This window comes from Salmo trutta, chromosome 13 (assembly GCF_901001165.1).
Source record: "Salmo trutta chromosome 13, fSalTru1.1, whole genome shotgun sequence".
NCBI lineage: Eukaryota > Metazoa > Chordata > Actinopteri > Salmoniformes > Salmonidae > Salmo > Salmo trutta.
The window spans coordinates 6,114,811-6,131,282 of NC_042969.1; the positions used below are offsets into that span (position 1 = coordinate 6,114,811).

At 43.3% G+C, this 16,472-nt stretch overlaps 1 pseudogene; it reads right to left on the minus strand.

The window, feature by feature from the left end:
- LOC115204997 (glycine receptor subunit beta-like) overlaps window positions 1-13,411 on the minus strand; it is a 59,871-nt pseudogene extending 46,460 nt beyond the window's left edge.
- Window positions 13,412-16,472: the final 3,061 nt, after the last annotated feature.

Sequence of the window (16,472 nt, forward strand, 5' to 3'; positions counted from 1 at the left end):
GAAAGCACCTTTACTATATTTAAAGCACTAGTCAAAAGAAAATCTACAATTGTATTTATTGATGCCACCAACACAATTTAGACCCTTTATTACATTAAGATATTGCAACCCAATCTTCAGACAGTTCCTCTGCCAAAATGAAGTTGTTCCAGTTCATTGTCTAGTCTAGACACTGCTCCCTGCTGCTGCACAAGGAAATCCCTGTCTGCTCTTTGCCTCAACATTGATCATCATCAGTTCCAGTAGAACTGTGCCTGACTTCAGATCACTCTGTACCTCAGAACTAAAACCTCTGCTAGCTTATCTCACACATGATCATTAATTCCACATTGGGGGCAAATCCACCCCCCCCCCCAATCCCGTACCTTAACCTAACCCAGTTGGAATTACGCCTAAACTTAACCGTAGTGTTCTTTCTGCTGTGCCTAAATTGAACACGTGTCGTCAAAACGTCAGTTTACCTGAAAAAAAATTGTTTTGTCTAAGGACGTCAGTACCTATGCCCTCATGTGCTTCTCTGTGTCTGATCAGAATTCCCTTGAATTACACCTAATCATTATCTTCAAGTGACATATAACCTTGGTTCTCTCTCTCTATCGCTCTCAAAGTTGTGCTATGACCAAATTGTGCTTTTGCTGGTATGCCCTGCATATTTCCTGAGCTTTTAGTCACTTTGCTTTGGCATCGTCTCTCCTGCCTTCGGAAAGTATTCAGGCCCCTTGACTTTTTTCACTTTGTTACATTACAGCCTTATTCTAAAATATATATATTTTTATTTCCTCTTCAATCTACACACAATACCCCATAATGACAAAGCGAAAACATTTTTACAAATTTATTAAAAACAAAAAACAGATTCACATAAGTATTCAGACACAAAATTGAGCTCAGATGCATCTGGTTTTCATTGATCATACTTGAGATATTTCTAGTACTTGATTGGAGTCCACCTGTAGTAAATTCAATTGATTGGACATGATTTGGAAAGGCAAACATCTCTATATAACGTCCCACAGGTGACAGTGCATGTCAGAGCAAAAACCAAGCCATGAGGTTTATAGGAATTGTAACGTAGAGCTCTGTGTTGAGGCACAGATCTGAGGAATTGAAGGTCCCCAAGAACACAGTGGCCTCCATCATTCTTAAATGGAAGACGTTTGGAACCACCAAAGGTATTCCTAGAGCTGGACGCCCAGCCAAACTGACCAATCAGGGGAGAAAGGCCTTGGTCAAGGAGGTGACCCAGAACCCGATGGTCACTCTGACAGAGCTCCAGAGTTCCTCTGTGGAGAAGGGAGAACATTCCACAAGGATAACCATCTCTGCAGCATTCCACCAACCAGGCCTTTATGGTAGAGAGGCCAGATGGAAGCTACTCCTCAGTAAAAGGCACATGACAGCCCGCTTGAAGTTTGCCAAAAGGCACTTAAATACTCTCAGACCATGAGAAACCTTAAGCACACAGCCAAGACAATGTAGGAGTGGCTTCAGGACAAGTCTCTGAATGTCCTCGAGTGGCCCAGCCAGAACCCAGACTTGAACCCGGTCGAACATCTCTGGAGAGACCTGAAAATAGCTGTGCTGCAACGCTCCCCATCCAACCTGACAGAGCTTGAGAGGATCTGCAGAGAAGAATGGGAGAAACACCCCAAATACAGGTGTGCCAAGCTTGTAGCGTCATACCCAAGAAGACTTGTTGCTTTAATCGCTGCCAAAGGTGCTTCAGCAAAGTACTGAGTAAAGGGTCTGAATACTTATGTAAAATGTGATCTGTTTTTATACATTTGCAAACATTTCTAAAAACGTGTTTTTGTTTTGTCATTATGGCGTACTGTGTGTAGATGGATGAGGATTATTATATATTTTTTTTACATTTTAGAATATATCTGTAATGTAACAAAATGTGGAAGAAGTCAAGGGGTCTGAATACTTTCCGAATGCACTGTATACTGAACAAATATATAAAATGAAACATGTAAAGTGTTGGTTTCAGGAGCTGAAAAGAAAGTTACCAGAAATGTTCCATATGTACAAAGAACAGTTGTTTATATCCCTGTTAGTGAGCATTTCTCCTTTGCCAAGATAATCCATCCACCTGACAGGTGTGGCATATCAAGAATCTGACTTAACTGCATTATTATTACACAGGTGTACCTTGTGTTGGGGACAACAAAAGTCCACTCTAAAATGTGCAGTTTTGTCACAACACAATGCCACAGATGTGCAATTGGCATGTTGACTGCAGGAATGTCCACCAGAGCTGTTGCCAGATATTTCTATACCATAAGTCGCTTCCAACGTCATTTTAGAGAATTTGGAAGTACGTCCAACCAGCCTTACAACCACAGACCACATGTAACTACGCCAGCCCAGGACATCCACATCCAGCCTCTTCACCTGCGTGATCGTCTGAGACCAGCCACCCGGACAGCTGATGAAACTGAGGAGCATTTCTGTCTGTAATAAAGCCCTTTTGTGAAGGAAAACTCATTCTGATAGGCTGGGCCTGGCTCCCCAGTGGGTGGGCCTGGCTACCAAGTGGGTAAGCCTATGCCCTCCCAGGCTTGTGTAATTTCCCTTCTCACTAAGTGAGGACTGAGGAGACAATCATTGCTGCTCTCCGAATATACTGTAACTAATATAAATTGAATGTTTGGGAAAACATTGCAAGTAACCTCATAAAGCCCTGTTGTAAGAGTTCATCGATGTCACTCCATTCTTACTGATCCATTCCTAGTGTAAGAGCCTTTCTTTTCATAAAGAGTTAAATTCAAGTGTAAAGACAGTGGCACAAGCACCCACACAGAATGCTTGTGTATAAGGTCAATAGGAATTCTGTTCAACCAACACAACCTCCTCCAATAGTCCTTTAATTGCACTATTGGATTTCTGACCTTGGGAGTCATATTAATTGGATCTTATTGCTTGTTACATTCACTGAGTATACAAAACATTAAGAACACCTGCTCTTTCCATGACATAGACTGACCAGGTGAAAGCTATGATACCTTATTGATGTCACTTGTTAAATCCACTTCAATCAGTGTAGATGAAGGAGAGGAGACAGGTTAAAGCCAGATGTTTAAGCCTTGAGACATGGATTGTGTATGTGTGCCATTCAGAGGGTGAATGGGAAAGACAAAATATTTAGGTGCCTTTAAATAGGGTATGGTAGTGGGTGCCAGGCGCACTGGTGTGTGTCAAGAACTGCAACACTGCTGGGTTTTTCACGCTCAACAGTTTCCCATGTGTATCGAGAATGGTCCACGACCAAAAGGACATCCAGCCAACTTGACAAATGGGGGGGTGTGCGTGCTAGTTTACAAACAATACAAACAAATAAATTACATTGTTAGTATAGATACAAATGAGAAAAAAAAAACTTTAGCATGACTACATTTTCTGTCATTTTCATCATTGTGTCTTGTCGGGCCTATTATTGTGCACCTCCACATTTGGGTCGTTAAATCAAGCAATGCAATTCCTTTTAAATAGACCAATTACATTTTCAACAATCACTACCTGTGGCTGCCTGCACCTCGCATCAGAACCAATCGCAACAAGTGAGAACAAGGAGCAGACGCTGCCACTTGCCCAAAGCTTAAGCACCACTTGCAAAAGATGGAGAACAATATAACTACAGTGACTACAATGATTTGCGTTGATAGGGGAGATGCCATTACATACGAGCGAAAACATACCTCGGTCATGCATTTCACATTGTCTACCGCACATACATAGAACATATAACGCCGTTTCGTTAAAAAATACATGCAGTTCACTTAACATTTCGTTACTAGACCCGATATTCCTGATAGTGCAAGTGTTCGTCTTCCTTCATGACCATATGCAGTCCATATTTTTCATTCTGGTTTGTCTCGTCTGTCATTCATCCGAAGGAGCAGTTGGATTTTTTTTTCTCTCTAATTTACATATCGGCAATTTTTAGTTTCACGTGGTCTGTTTTTATTTAGATGTATTGTATGTGGTTGATGCACTCTTGCCTCCGTTCGGGATTCACAAAATGGAGGATTAAGTGTGCCCATGTCACAAAATATGCGCAGAGTAGGCTGCACACAGACATATAATTGCCTAAACACCAGCCAATAATGTGCAACAGCAGCCCACAATTCGGGGCGTTCCTGCATGTGGGAATTCCTGCATCTGCATGAATGCCCTTCCCCTCCAGTATCCATCTCCATTGATTCCTGCATGAACGCCCTCCTCTAGCATGACATCCTAATGTTTGTGTGACACTTTATAATGTGGGTCAAAAGGGAAATAACAGTATTACCTGAGTAGACAGTGTCCTTCGCTATCACCTGCCGAACACCTGCACTCACTGTCATTAACAGAACTGCGAGGAAACAGTGCCCGACAGGCGGGGGCAAAGGACACTGTCTATTGGTCGTCTCCGCCTCCCGCTAGCACAGCAGACGGGAGGCTAGGGCGACATGTGTACTAGCTAACTAGTTAGTTTGCTAGTTAGCGATACCATGTGCTAGCTTCCTAGTTAGCTAGCTAGCACAAGTTGTCGCCTCCGCCTCCGGCATGCTGTGTACCGTAGAAAACCGTGCCCGACAGGCAGAGGCGAAGGAAATTGTCTACCGGTCATCCCCACATCCCGCTAGCACGGGAGGCTAGGGTGACACAGTGTGCTAGCTAGCTTGCTAGTTAGGTAGCGTATGGTGTCGCCCCCTCCTGCTGTGTACCGGAGTCCACCTTAAAACTAGCAGGCTAAGCTAACACAAGGTGTCCTTCGCTCCCATCTGCCGAACACCTGCCCTCGCCGTCGATAACAGAACTACGGGAAAACAATACCCGACAGCTGGATGGCGAAGGACACTGTCTACCAGCTAGCTACCATTGTCGCCCCGCCCCTTCTTCTGTGGGGTTTATCGGAGGCTGGGGTGACACCATGTGCTAGCTTGATAGTTAGCTAGCAAGCACACAGTGTCGCCCCCGCCTCCCGCCTGTTGTGAACCTGCGGGCCACAATTGCACCCTTCTCCAGACAGTCACTTTCTGCTCTCAGCGATAAATGGCAGCATATTATGTAAGGGCAATAACAATATATTAACGTGATACATACAAACTCGCTCTTTATGATGTCATATTTTTAACACTGTTTAACACCAACTAGGCTAAAGAGTCGGTAGAGCGCTTGTGAAGATTGCACAGCCTATGACACCTTGCTATTTAGCAAATAAAATTACTTTGTCTAATGATTATGTTTGTTTGTTTGTTGATACATACATACATATTACTGAAAGTAAGTTAATTCAATATTTTCATATTGTGTTGAGGCAGGTAAAATGTGAATTTATGACTGAATGCCAGTGGTGTAAAGTACTTAGTAACGATACTGTACTTTATTATTTATATTTTTGACTCCTTTTACTTCACTACATTCCAAAAGAAAATAATGTACTTTTTACTCTATACATTTTCCTTGACACCCAAAAGTACTCGTTGCATTTTGAATGCATAGCAGGAGAGCAAAATGGTCCAATTCACACACTTGTCAAGTGAAACATCCTCGGTCATCCCTACTGACTCTGATCTGGCAGAATCACTAAACACAAATGCTTTGTTTGTATATTATGTCTGATTGTTGGAGTGTGCCCCGGCTATCTGTAAATAAATAAAAATCCAGAAAATGATGCTGTCTGGTTTGCTCAATATAAGCAATTTGAAATTATTTATACCTTTACTTTTGATACTTAAGTATATTTTTAGCAATTAGATTTAATTTTGATACTTAAGTACAGTATATTTAAACCAAATACTTTTAGACTTTTACTTAATTGAGGACAGACTTTCCGCTAGCGGAACGCCTCGCCAAATACCCAATGGTAGAGCGTGGCGCGAAATACAAAACCTTAAAAATGCTATAACTTCAATTTCTCAAATATATGACTATTTTACACCATTTGAAAGATAAGACTCTCGTTAATCCAAACGCGTTGTCCGATTTCAAAAAGGCTTTACAGCGAAAGCAAAACATTATTATGTCAGGAGAGTACTCAGCCAAAAATAATCACACAGCCATTTTCAAAGCAAGCATATATGTCACAAAAACCCAAACCACAGCTAAATGCAGCACTAACCTTTGATGATCTTCATCAGATGACACTCCTAGGACATTATGTTATACAATACATGCATGTTTTGTTCAATCAAGTTCATACTTATATCAAAAACCAGCTTTTTACATGAGCATGTGATGTTCAGAACTAGCATACCCACCGAAAACTTCCAGTGAATTTACTAAATTACTCATGATAAACATTGACAAAATACATAACAATTATTTTAAGAATTATAGATACAGAACTCCTTTATGCAACCGCTATGTCAGATTATAAAATAGCTTTTCGGCAAAAGCACATTTTGCAATATTCTGAGTACATAGCTGAGCCATCACAGGCTAGCTATTCAGACACCCGCCAACGTCGGGGCAACCTAAACTCAGAATTACTATTAGAAAAATTGGATTACCTTTGCTGTTCTTCGTCAGAATGCACTCCCAGGACTTCTACTTCAACAACAAATGTTGTTTTGGTTCCAAATAATCCATAGTTATATCCAAATACCTCTGTTTTGTTCATGCGTTCAGGTCACTATCCAAAGGGTAACGCGCGAGCGCATTTCGTGACAAAAAAAATCTAAATATTCCATTACCGTACTTCGAAGCATGTCAAACGCTGTTTAAAATCAATTTTTAGGCTATTTTTCTCGTAAAATAGCGATTATATTCCAACCGGACAACGTTGTATTCATTCAAAGAGGGAAAGAAAAAAATGTCGAGGTCTCGTGAATGCGCATCTCCAGTTTCTCTGTCCCCAGGCAGACCATTTAAAACTCTGCTCCTGTTATCTGCCCAGAGACAGGAGACACGTCATTCCGCTTTCTGACGTCTTTAGAGAGCCAATGGAAGCCTTAGAAAGTGTCACGTAACAGCACAGATGCTGTAATTTTGATAGAGATGCAACAGAAGGACTACAAATTGTCACACAGGCCACTTCCTGCATGGAATCTTCTCAGATTTTTGCCTGCCATATGAGTTATGTTATACTCACAGACACCATTCAAACAGTTTTAGAAACTTTAGCGTGTTTTCTATCCAAATCTACTAATTATATGCATATTCTAGTTTCTGGGCAAGAGTAGTAACCAGATTAAATCGGGTACGTTTTTTATCCGGCTGTGAAAATACTGCCCCCTATCCACAACAGGTTTTTAATTAAGTAGTAATTTACTGGGTGACTTTCACTTTTACTTGAGTCATTTTCTATTGAGGTACCTTTACTTTTACTCAATTAGTTACTTTTTCCAACACTGCTGAATGCATATTTTTGTATTTAGTATTTTATTAGGATCCCATTAGCTGCTGCCAAGGGATTATGATGATTTATTTTATTTTTATTTATTTTTCACCTTTATTTAACCAGGTAGGCCAGTTGAGAACAAGTTCTCATTTACAACTGCGAGCTGGCCAAGATAAAACAAAGCAGTGTGACAAAAACAACAGCACAGAGTTACACATAAACAAACGTACAATCAATAACACAAAATAAAATAAAAATAGAAAAATCTATGTACAGTGTGTGCAAATGTAGAAGAGTAGGGAGGTAGGAAATAAATAGGCCATAAAGGCGAAAATAATTACAATTTAGCATTAATACTGGAGTGACAGATGTGCAGATGATGATGTGCAAGTAGACATACTGGGGTGCAAAAGAACAAGAGGGTAAGTAATAATATGGGGATGAGGTAGTCGGGTGTGCTATTTACAGATTGGCTGTGTTCAGGTACAGTGATCGGTAAACTGCTCTGACAGCTGATGCGTAAAGTTAGAGAGGGAGTTATAAGACTCCAGCTTCAGAGATTTTTTCAATTTGTTCCAGTCATTAGCAGCAGAGAACTGGCAGGAAAGGCAGCCAAAGGAAGTGTTGGCTTTGGGGATGACCAGTGAACTATACCTGCTGGAGCGTGTGCTACGGGTGGGTGTTGCTATGGTAACCAGTGAGCTGAGATAAGGCGGGGCTTTACCTAGCAAAGACTTGTAGATGACCTGGAGCCAGTGGGCTTGGCGGAGGATATGTAGTGAGGGCCAGCCAACAAGCGCATACAGGTCGCAGTGGTGGGTAGTATATGGGGCTTTGGTGATAAAACAGATGGCACTGTGATAGACTACATCCAGTTTGCTGAGTAGAGTGTTGGGGGCTATTTTGTAAATGACATCGCCAAAGTCACTGATCGGTAGGATAGTCAGTTTTATGAGCGTATATTTGGCAGCATGAGTGAAGGATACTTTGTTCTAGATATAATTTTGGAATCGAGATACTTAAAGTGAGTCTGGAAGGAGAGTTTACAGTCTAACCTGACACCTAGGTATTTGTAGTTGTCCACATATTCTAGGTCAGAACCGTCCAGAGTAGTGATGCTAGTCAGGCATGATAGTGGGCATGATAAAAAAAATATTTCAAAAATACACCCAACAATGACAATAAAGTAGGCTGGTATGTAACATCCTACATTAAAATGAGAAACGGTTTATTGTGTAATTTTTTGTCATCTCACAACCTATCCATAACTCAACATACTGTAACATCTATAACACAACATACCTGGCAAATATTATCTATTTAATCTCTCTCCATTTCTCAAATGTCTATATCCATGTTTCTACACTAAATGCATGATCCACTGATAAAAGCAACAAACTTACTTGCTCACCTTTTTGTTGACAAGGTTTCAGTACAAGATTGCTGTTTTCAGTACAATAAAAGGTGGGGGAGGGGAGTTTGCTGAACTAACATGGACAGGAGGGAATGCATACTTGTCTGCTAGTGGTGCCTGGGTCAGTATTCGTGCACACGCACCTGCCCGCAATTGCCAATAACCCATCCGCAACCACCTGAGTATATATGATAAAGTGAAAATCTGAGACCCTCACCCACCCCTAACCCACTAATACAGAAAATGTGATGTAGGCTACAGTCAGAGACAGCAGAAGGCCAGCATCCCGGAGTCGCCTCTTCACTGTTGATGTTGAGACTGGTGTTTTGCGGGTACTATTTAATGAAGCTGCCAGTTGAGGACTTGTGAGGCATCTGTTTCTCAAAATAGACACTAACGTATTTGTCCTCTTGCTCAGTTGTGCACCGGGGCCTCCCACTCCTCTTTCTATTCTGGGTAGAGACAGTTTGCACTGTTCTGTGAAGGGAGTAGTACACAGCATTGTACGAGATCTTCAGTTTCTTGGCAATTTCTCACAAGTTTCAGAAGAGAGTTATTTGTTTCTGGCCATTTGGAGCCTGTAATCGAACCCACAAATGCTGATGCTCCAGATACTCAACTAGTCTAAAGAAGGCCAGTTTTATTGCTTCTTTAATCAGGCACAACAGTTTCAGCTGTGCTAACATAATTGCGAAAGGGTTTTCTAATGATCAATTAGCCTTTTAAAATTATAAACTTGGATTAGCTAACACAACATGCCAATTGGAACACAGGAGTGATGGTTGCTGATAATGGGCCTCTGTATGCCTATGTAGATATTCCATAAAAAAATCAGCCGTTTCCAGCTACAATAGTCATTTACAAAATTAACAATGTCAACACTGTATTTCTGATCAATTTGATGTTATTTTAAATGGACAAAAAAATAGCTTTTCTTTCAAAAACATGGACATTTCTAAGTGACCCCAAAAAAATTCACGGTAGTGTATATATTTTAGATAGATACGTGTATAGGTAGATGTGTTAAGGTAGATACAAATGATTTGTTGCAAGAGGGAGTTTTCACACCTAGCTCGGCTATTAGAACATTCTTTAGTAAAGGTTGAAAAGTCTATTGTCCATCTAATAGCCCATCCTGCTACCCTTATGAAAAACTAATAATAATACTTTTTCCCCTTTCCACATGTTAAAGATTCCAATTGATGAAGTGTTTTTAGCCACAATCGGCCCCAACCCCAATTAAAACACTTGGGCACAGTCGATAGCGTGCTGGACTTCGGGCTAGAATGTTGAGGATTCGAAACCTGCTCCCTGCTTGTTTTATTACATTATTATACCGGCTTCAGAGCAATTAGCCTGGATTGTTACTTCCATCTCGTTCCTCGCCCTCTTCCACGCATCATTCTCCGCCTGAGTGGCTCGCTTTTGGGCATGCTGGCAAGATATGGCAGAATCTTCGGCACTGCGTCAGGAATTCATCATAGCAAGTTTGTATGAAGGTCTGGTTATTCACAGGCAAATAGTAATATGCTCTAAAACGCTCTGGTGACAAACAAACAAACTCCGGGACACAAAGAGCATATCGGAGTTGCCTCTTCACTGCGTTTATTTGGGCTGCAATCTGAGGCTGGTAACTCTAATGATCTTATCCTTTGCAGCAGAGGTATCCGTATCGCCGTAAACTACACCACTGCTGTCATCCTTACCTCCAAGCATTTATTCAAGTTGGATCATATTTGGATGCTAACAGCAGTCACACCACTGGAAGACATAGCTTGGACTGTAGCCTGCACTTTTCCCGTGATCCACCAAACACATTTGGTGTGTCATCACAGTGGTCTCTGACTTGTGGTCAGACTGGCTCAGGTGGAACAAACTTAAACTTGTAGGCCTTTTTTCAATGCTGATTTGAATGTCATTGAGAAAACAGAGAAGTGTCAAATATTTTTTTTCCTCACAAACATCCTTTTTGAATTTAAAAGTAATCCTCGAACTAATCATCTAGTTTTTCAAAAGTATCTGTAATCTTATTACAATATTTTTTATGGTAACGTAATGGATTACAGTTAACGTTTTATGTAATCTCTTACATGTACATTGTAATCCGTTACTCCCCAACCATGCTTATGCACTAATGCATATGCCAAAATAATGAAAGAAAACCCTAAATGTATCATATAGATATAAATCGCACAAGAATGATACATTTATGGATTTTTTAAGGTAATGTTTTCTCGTTATTTAACCCGCCCGCCTCTCACCCGCCCTTTATCCACACAATATTAATGACCCTAAATCCGACCCCACCTGCAGATATCCGCAGGGACGGCAGGTTATGAGTCAACCCATGCATCACTATTGTCTGCCAACAACACAGTGTCAGTGTTTGTGTTTGTGTGTGTGCAGGACTGCATTCTAGCCTCTTAAGCCCAACAGGAAATTGGGAGTGGAGGTTCTCTACCATCTATGGTGTGTGTGTATACTGTACTTCCACATTGTAGCCACGCCAACAGAGAATCAAAGCTGACCTTTGAGGTGGAGCCACTCCTTTCTTTCACACACAGTCTGATATCAAAGAAAATCAAACTACAGTATGTGGTTTGTGATCCATGCCTTTGTATGTCTAGCCAAGAGGTATTACTGGTATCACGTTTTAAGGTAAGACCCAGATGCAGACTGTGTAGAAATAACAAAGTTTATTACAACAGGGGCAGGCAAACGACAGGTCAAGGCAGGCAGGGGTCAGTAATCCAGAGAGGGTAAAGGTACAGCACAGCATGCAGGCTCAGGGTCAGGTCAGGCAGAGGTTGGTGATCCGGGGGAGAGGGGTGGGCCAGGAAACAGGAGACAAAGGGATGTGAGACATGGGTTTAACTCTGGAAACATGAAAGGTAGGATGTATATGAAGGGTACGGGGCAACAGAGGACGAACAGCAGAGGCTAATGATCTTGGAGTGTGGGAGAAAGGTCTCGGCTTCTGGGGGTGTAGCCGCAGGGCTATAGCGGCGTGCCAGCACATCTGGCTTGACCTTCTTGGATACCGGTCGGTGCTGCGGAAGTGAAGTGGCCCGGGCCTTGCTGAACCCCTCCCGGAGGTCCTGGTACTTCGCGGGGCTTGATGGAGAGGTCCGGGGCAATTTCCAAGTCCCCAGGAAGATGTCCCAGGGCAGGCAGAGCTGACTTCAGGCCATGAGTGTGGCAGGACAGGCTCCAGCCCTCGATGGTACCAGTAGCCCAGTCAATAGAGGGATTGTGTCACTGGAGCCAAGAGAATCCCAATACCACGGGAACCTGCGGTGACTAAACTAGCAGGAATTCGATGGTCTCGCTGTGGTTCCCTGACACTCGTAGGTTGATGGGGGTGGTATGGTGGGTGACCTGGCCTATAGAGCACCCGTCCAGTGCTCTAACATCCATGGGAATGGAGAGGGGTTGAGTGGCGATGCCCAGCTCGGACACCAGGGTAATGTCTATAAGACTCACATCGGCCCCCGAGTCGATGAGTACCTCTGGAGAGACTTGGAGTGGTCGCCCCACAGCAGGATGGCAAGGAGAGAGGGGCGAGTAAGGGGAGAAGAAAAAATGTATTTTTTGACCCACCAGAGTACTCACTCCAACGAATGAGCTAGGTCTCTTGAAGGGACAGGTAGACACATAATGACCGGCAGTACCTCCAATACAGACAACTCTGGGTGTCAAGTCTGCATATGTGTTCGACTGGAGACAGCCCAGCCATGCCGAGCTGCATCGGCTCAGGAAGAGGTGAATCGGCAGTTTTCGGAGGCTCTTGGCGGAACTAGGGTAAGCTCGGATCCTCTCGGAGATGTAGACGCCGGGGTCTTCCGGATTTCATCAGATGCAAGGTGGGATACTTGAGTGAGCGATTGGGACCGCAATCAGACCTCTTCTCCCTCCTACGTTCCCGTAGCCGATCATCGATCCGGATGGTTAAAACGATGAGTGAGTCGAGATCCGTCGGTAGTTTTTGGACTGCAAGCTCGTCCTTTACTTCCTCCGATAATCCGTGCAGGAACGTGTTGAACAGCGCTTCTGGGTTCCAGGCACCCTCTGCTGCTACCGTGCGGAAGTCCACTGCATAGTCTGCCACACTGAGGGTGTCCTGCCAAAGCTGGAGTAACTTCTGGGCAGCCTCTCTCCTGGACAACGTAGCCTCAAAAACCTTTTTCACTTCTGCCACGAATCCCTCCAGACTGAAGCATACGGCCAACTGTTGTTCCAAAACGGCCAGAACCCAGGCGAGGGTCCTCCCGGACATCAGCGTGATGAGGTACGCTATCTTAGAGCAGTCTGAGGGGAAGGAGGGCTGCAGCTCCATGACGACAGAACTGAGCGAGAAATGCCCGACAGGTGCCCGACTCTCCATTGAAGCGCTCCGCGGGAGGTAAGCGGGGTTCCTGGGAAACCGTGGTGACGGCGCTGTTACCAGCTGGGTTACTGAGGGGCTGGGAGGTTACCGTCGTGGTTGGCTGCCTAGTAGACAACCCACGGAATTGCTCCCGCAATGTGTCCAATACTTGGTCGTGACGTTCGGCCACGGCCTGGAACCTTTCCATCAGACCACAAAGCAACGCCTTGTGCCTTCCAATGATGGCTTCTTGGGAGGCGAGGGCGTTGTGGATCTGGTCCGAGTCTGCTAGGTCAGTCATGGCCAGTTCGTACTATCACATTTTAAGGTAAGACCCAGATGCAGACTGTGTCGTGGTAAAAATGTTTTACAAAAGGGGCATGAAAATGACAGGCCAAGGCAGGCAGGGGTCAATAATCCAGAGAGTGTGTAAAGTAACGGGACAGCAGGCAGCCTCAGGTCAGGCAGAGGTTGGTGATCCAGAGTAGTGGGGCAAAGGTACAGGACGACAGGCAGGCTCAGGGCAGGCAGAACGGTCAGAACCGGGAAACTATTAAACAGGGACACAAAACGCTGGTAGGTTCTACAAACAAAACGAACTGGCAACAGACAAACAGAGGACACAGGTATATATACACAGGGGATAATGGGGAAGATGGGCGACAACTGGAGGGGGTGGAGACAACTGGCAAGAATAAGAAAATGGACTCTATTCCAAATCCCATTTCAGATATAACCCAGCCCAGCCAACTGGGAACATTCCCAGAAAGTTAGCTAAGATTCCCATTAAGTTCTGGTTAGGGTAGTATCTAACATTAGGATGGTAACATCCCAAAAACATTCAAAGAATGTTTTCGATAACTAAACCTTTTTTTAATTAAATATATTTGTAATGCTCTCCTAACATTCACTAAAATGTTGTGCACAACATCTGTAACAACCATCACAGTATATTCCCCAAAAGTTATTATTAGGTTTCCAGGTAAAGTAATAACACAATGTATCAGTAATGTTTTCCCAGCAAACCAAAATTGGTTCTGTGAAAGTTAACATAACATTCGTTAGGTTGCAGCAAATGGTCTCATAACACAAAAACTGTCTAGTTGTGCTGGTGATTATACAACGTTTTTAAAAAACATTCACATGACATTACAAGAACGCTCTGAGAACACATTAAATTTGTCCATTAAACGTTGCCAGAATGTTTCATTAGGTTGTGGAAACAGTCTAGTTAGAATATTTTGAGGACGTCACAAAATATATGTTCCTGTCACACCCTGATCTGTTTCACCTGTCTTTGTGCTTGTCTCCACCCCCCTCCAGGTGTCGCCCATCTTCCCCATTACCTCCAGTGTATTTATACCCGTGTTCGCTGTTTGTTTGTTGGTTGTGGTTTTCCCCTTGCTCCTGTCTTTTTCTAGTTTTCCCGGTTTTGACCATTCTGCCTGCCCTGAGCCTGCCTACCGTTCTGTTCCTTGTCACACCACCCTGGATTATTGACCTCTGCCTGCCCTGACCCCGAGACTGCCTGCCATCCTGTACCTTATGGACTCTGATCTGGATTACTGACCTCCGCCTGCCCTTGACCTGTCATTTTGCCTGTCCCCTGTTCTACTAATAAACTTTTGTTACTTTGACACTGTCTGCATCTTCTCCTGAAACGTGATACTTCCCAAAACAAAAAACTGTTCAGATAATTCTACAATGTTTTTCTTTGTCCAATAAATTAAATTAAACTGCCATGTGTGTAGATCACCCTGTAGTGGGCCAGCAATACAGTCCTCAAATGCTAATTGTCATTAAATCTGGAGAGAAACATAATGGGGATGTATTACCATCTACTTTCTTTTGCTTTAAGGAGATACAAATGTGCATGCTGAGAATGTTATGGTAATGCTAGATAAAACTTAAATCTAACATTTTCTAAACGTTATTTAAATGTTCTGAGGACCTGCAAGACAAGGTTAAATGTATATTGTGTGAACATGAATGGACTATTATGTAAAATCTAAAACAAATATGCTATGAACGTCATTTCCGATCACAACTTGCAGACTTGTTTACGTGCTGCTGTGTGTTTTGTTGCTAACCTTACTTTGCTACCTGACAACTTTACGGTTTTTACTTTTTAATTACCGTTTATATTTTTTGTTTTTCCCTCACTCAACTTTTTTTTTTCTTTCAACTTTTTCACTCCGGACACTTTATCTGGACATGGTTCGTCAAGACCTCCAACAGCCAAAGCTAAGTAGTAACATTAACATGATGCCTTCTAATTGCAGTCGCTGTACTCATAATATACAGGAGAACAATCGCCTTACGGCGAGGATAGCTGTGCTGCAAGCCCAGCTTCAGACGCAATCGTTAGGCAAGGGTCATTTCAGTGTAGGAAAGGATGAAACAGCGTCTGTGCCACCAGTAAGTACAGATAGTAGTATAAATCCCCTTGCGCGGTCCCCGCAGCCGGACAACTTTCTCATGGCTTCTGGAGGGAAATGCTGTAGGAATGTTCAACCGGTGTCGCTCATTCAGCTGACAGAAACTTTCAACCGGTTCTCCCCATTAAGCAGCGGGTCGGAGTCTGAGGCCGAGCCTTCTCTGGTCTCTACTCCTCCCGTTACGGGGTCTGAGAAGCCAAAGGCTCCCACCATTAGCTCTGACAAATTGAAAATCCTAGTCATTGGCGACTCCATTACCCGTAGTATTAGACTTAAAACGAATCATCCAGCGATCATACACTGTTTACCAGGGGGCAGGGCTACCGACGTTAAGGCTAATCTGAAGATGGTGCTGGCTAAAGCTAAAACTGGCGAGTGTAGAGAGTATAGGGATATTGTTATCCACGTCGCCACCAACGATTTTAGGATGAAACAGTCAGTCACCAAGCGCAACATAGCTTCAGCGTGTAAATCAGCTAGAAAGATGTGTCGGCATCGAGTAATTGTCTCTGGCCCCCTCAGCAGAGTCTCACAACTCAATCGCTGGTTGAAAACTGTTTTCTGCCCCTCCCAAAATATAGAATTTGTAGATAATTGGCCCTCTTTCTGGGACTCATCCACAAACAGGACCAAGCCTGGCCTGTTGATGAGTGACGGACTCCATCCTAGCTGGAGGGGTGCTCTCATCTTATCTACGAACATAGACAGGGCTCTAACTCCCTTAGCTCCACAATGAAATAGGGTGCAGGCCAGGCAGCAGGCTGTTAGCCAGCCTGCCAGCTTAGTGGAGTCTGCCACTAGCACAGTCAGTGTAGTCAGCTCAGCTATCCCCATTGAGACCGTGTCTGTGCCTCGACCTCAGTTGGGCAAAACTAAACATGGTGGTGTTCGCCTTAGCAATCTCACTAGAATAAAGACCTCCTC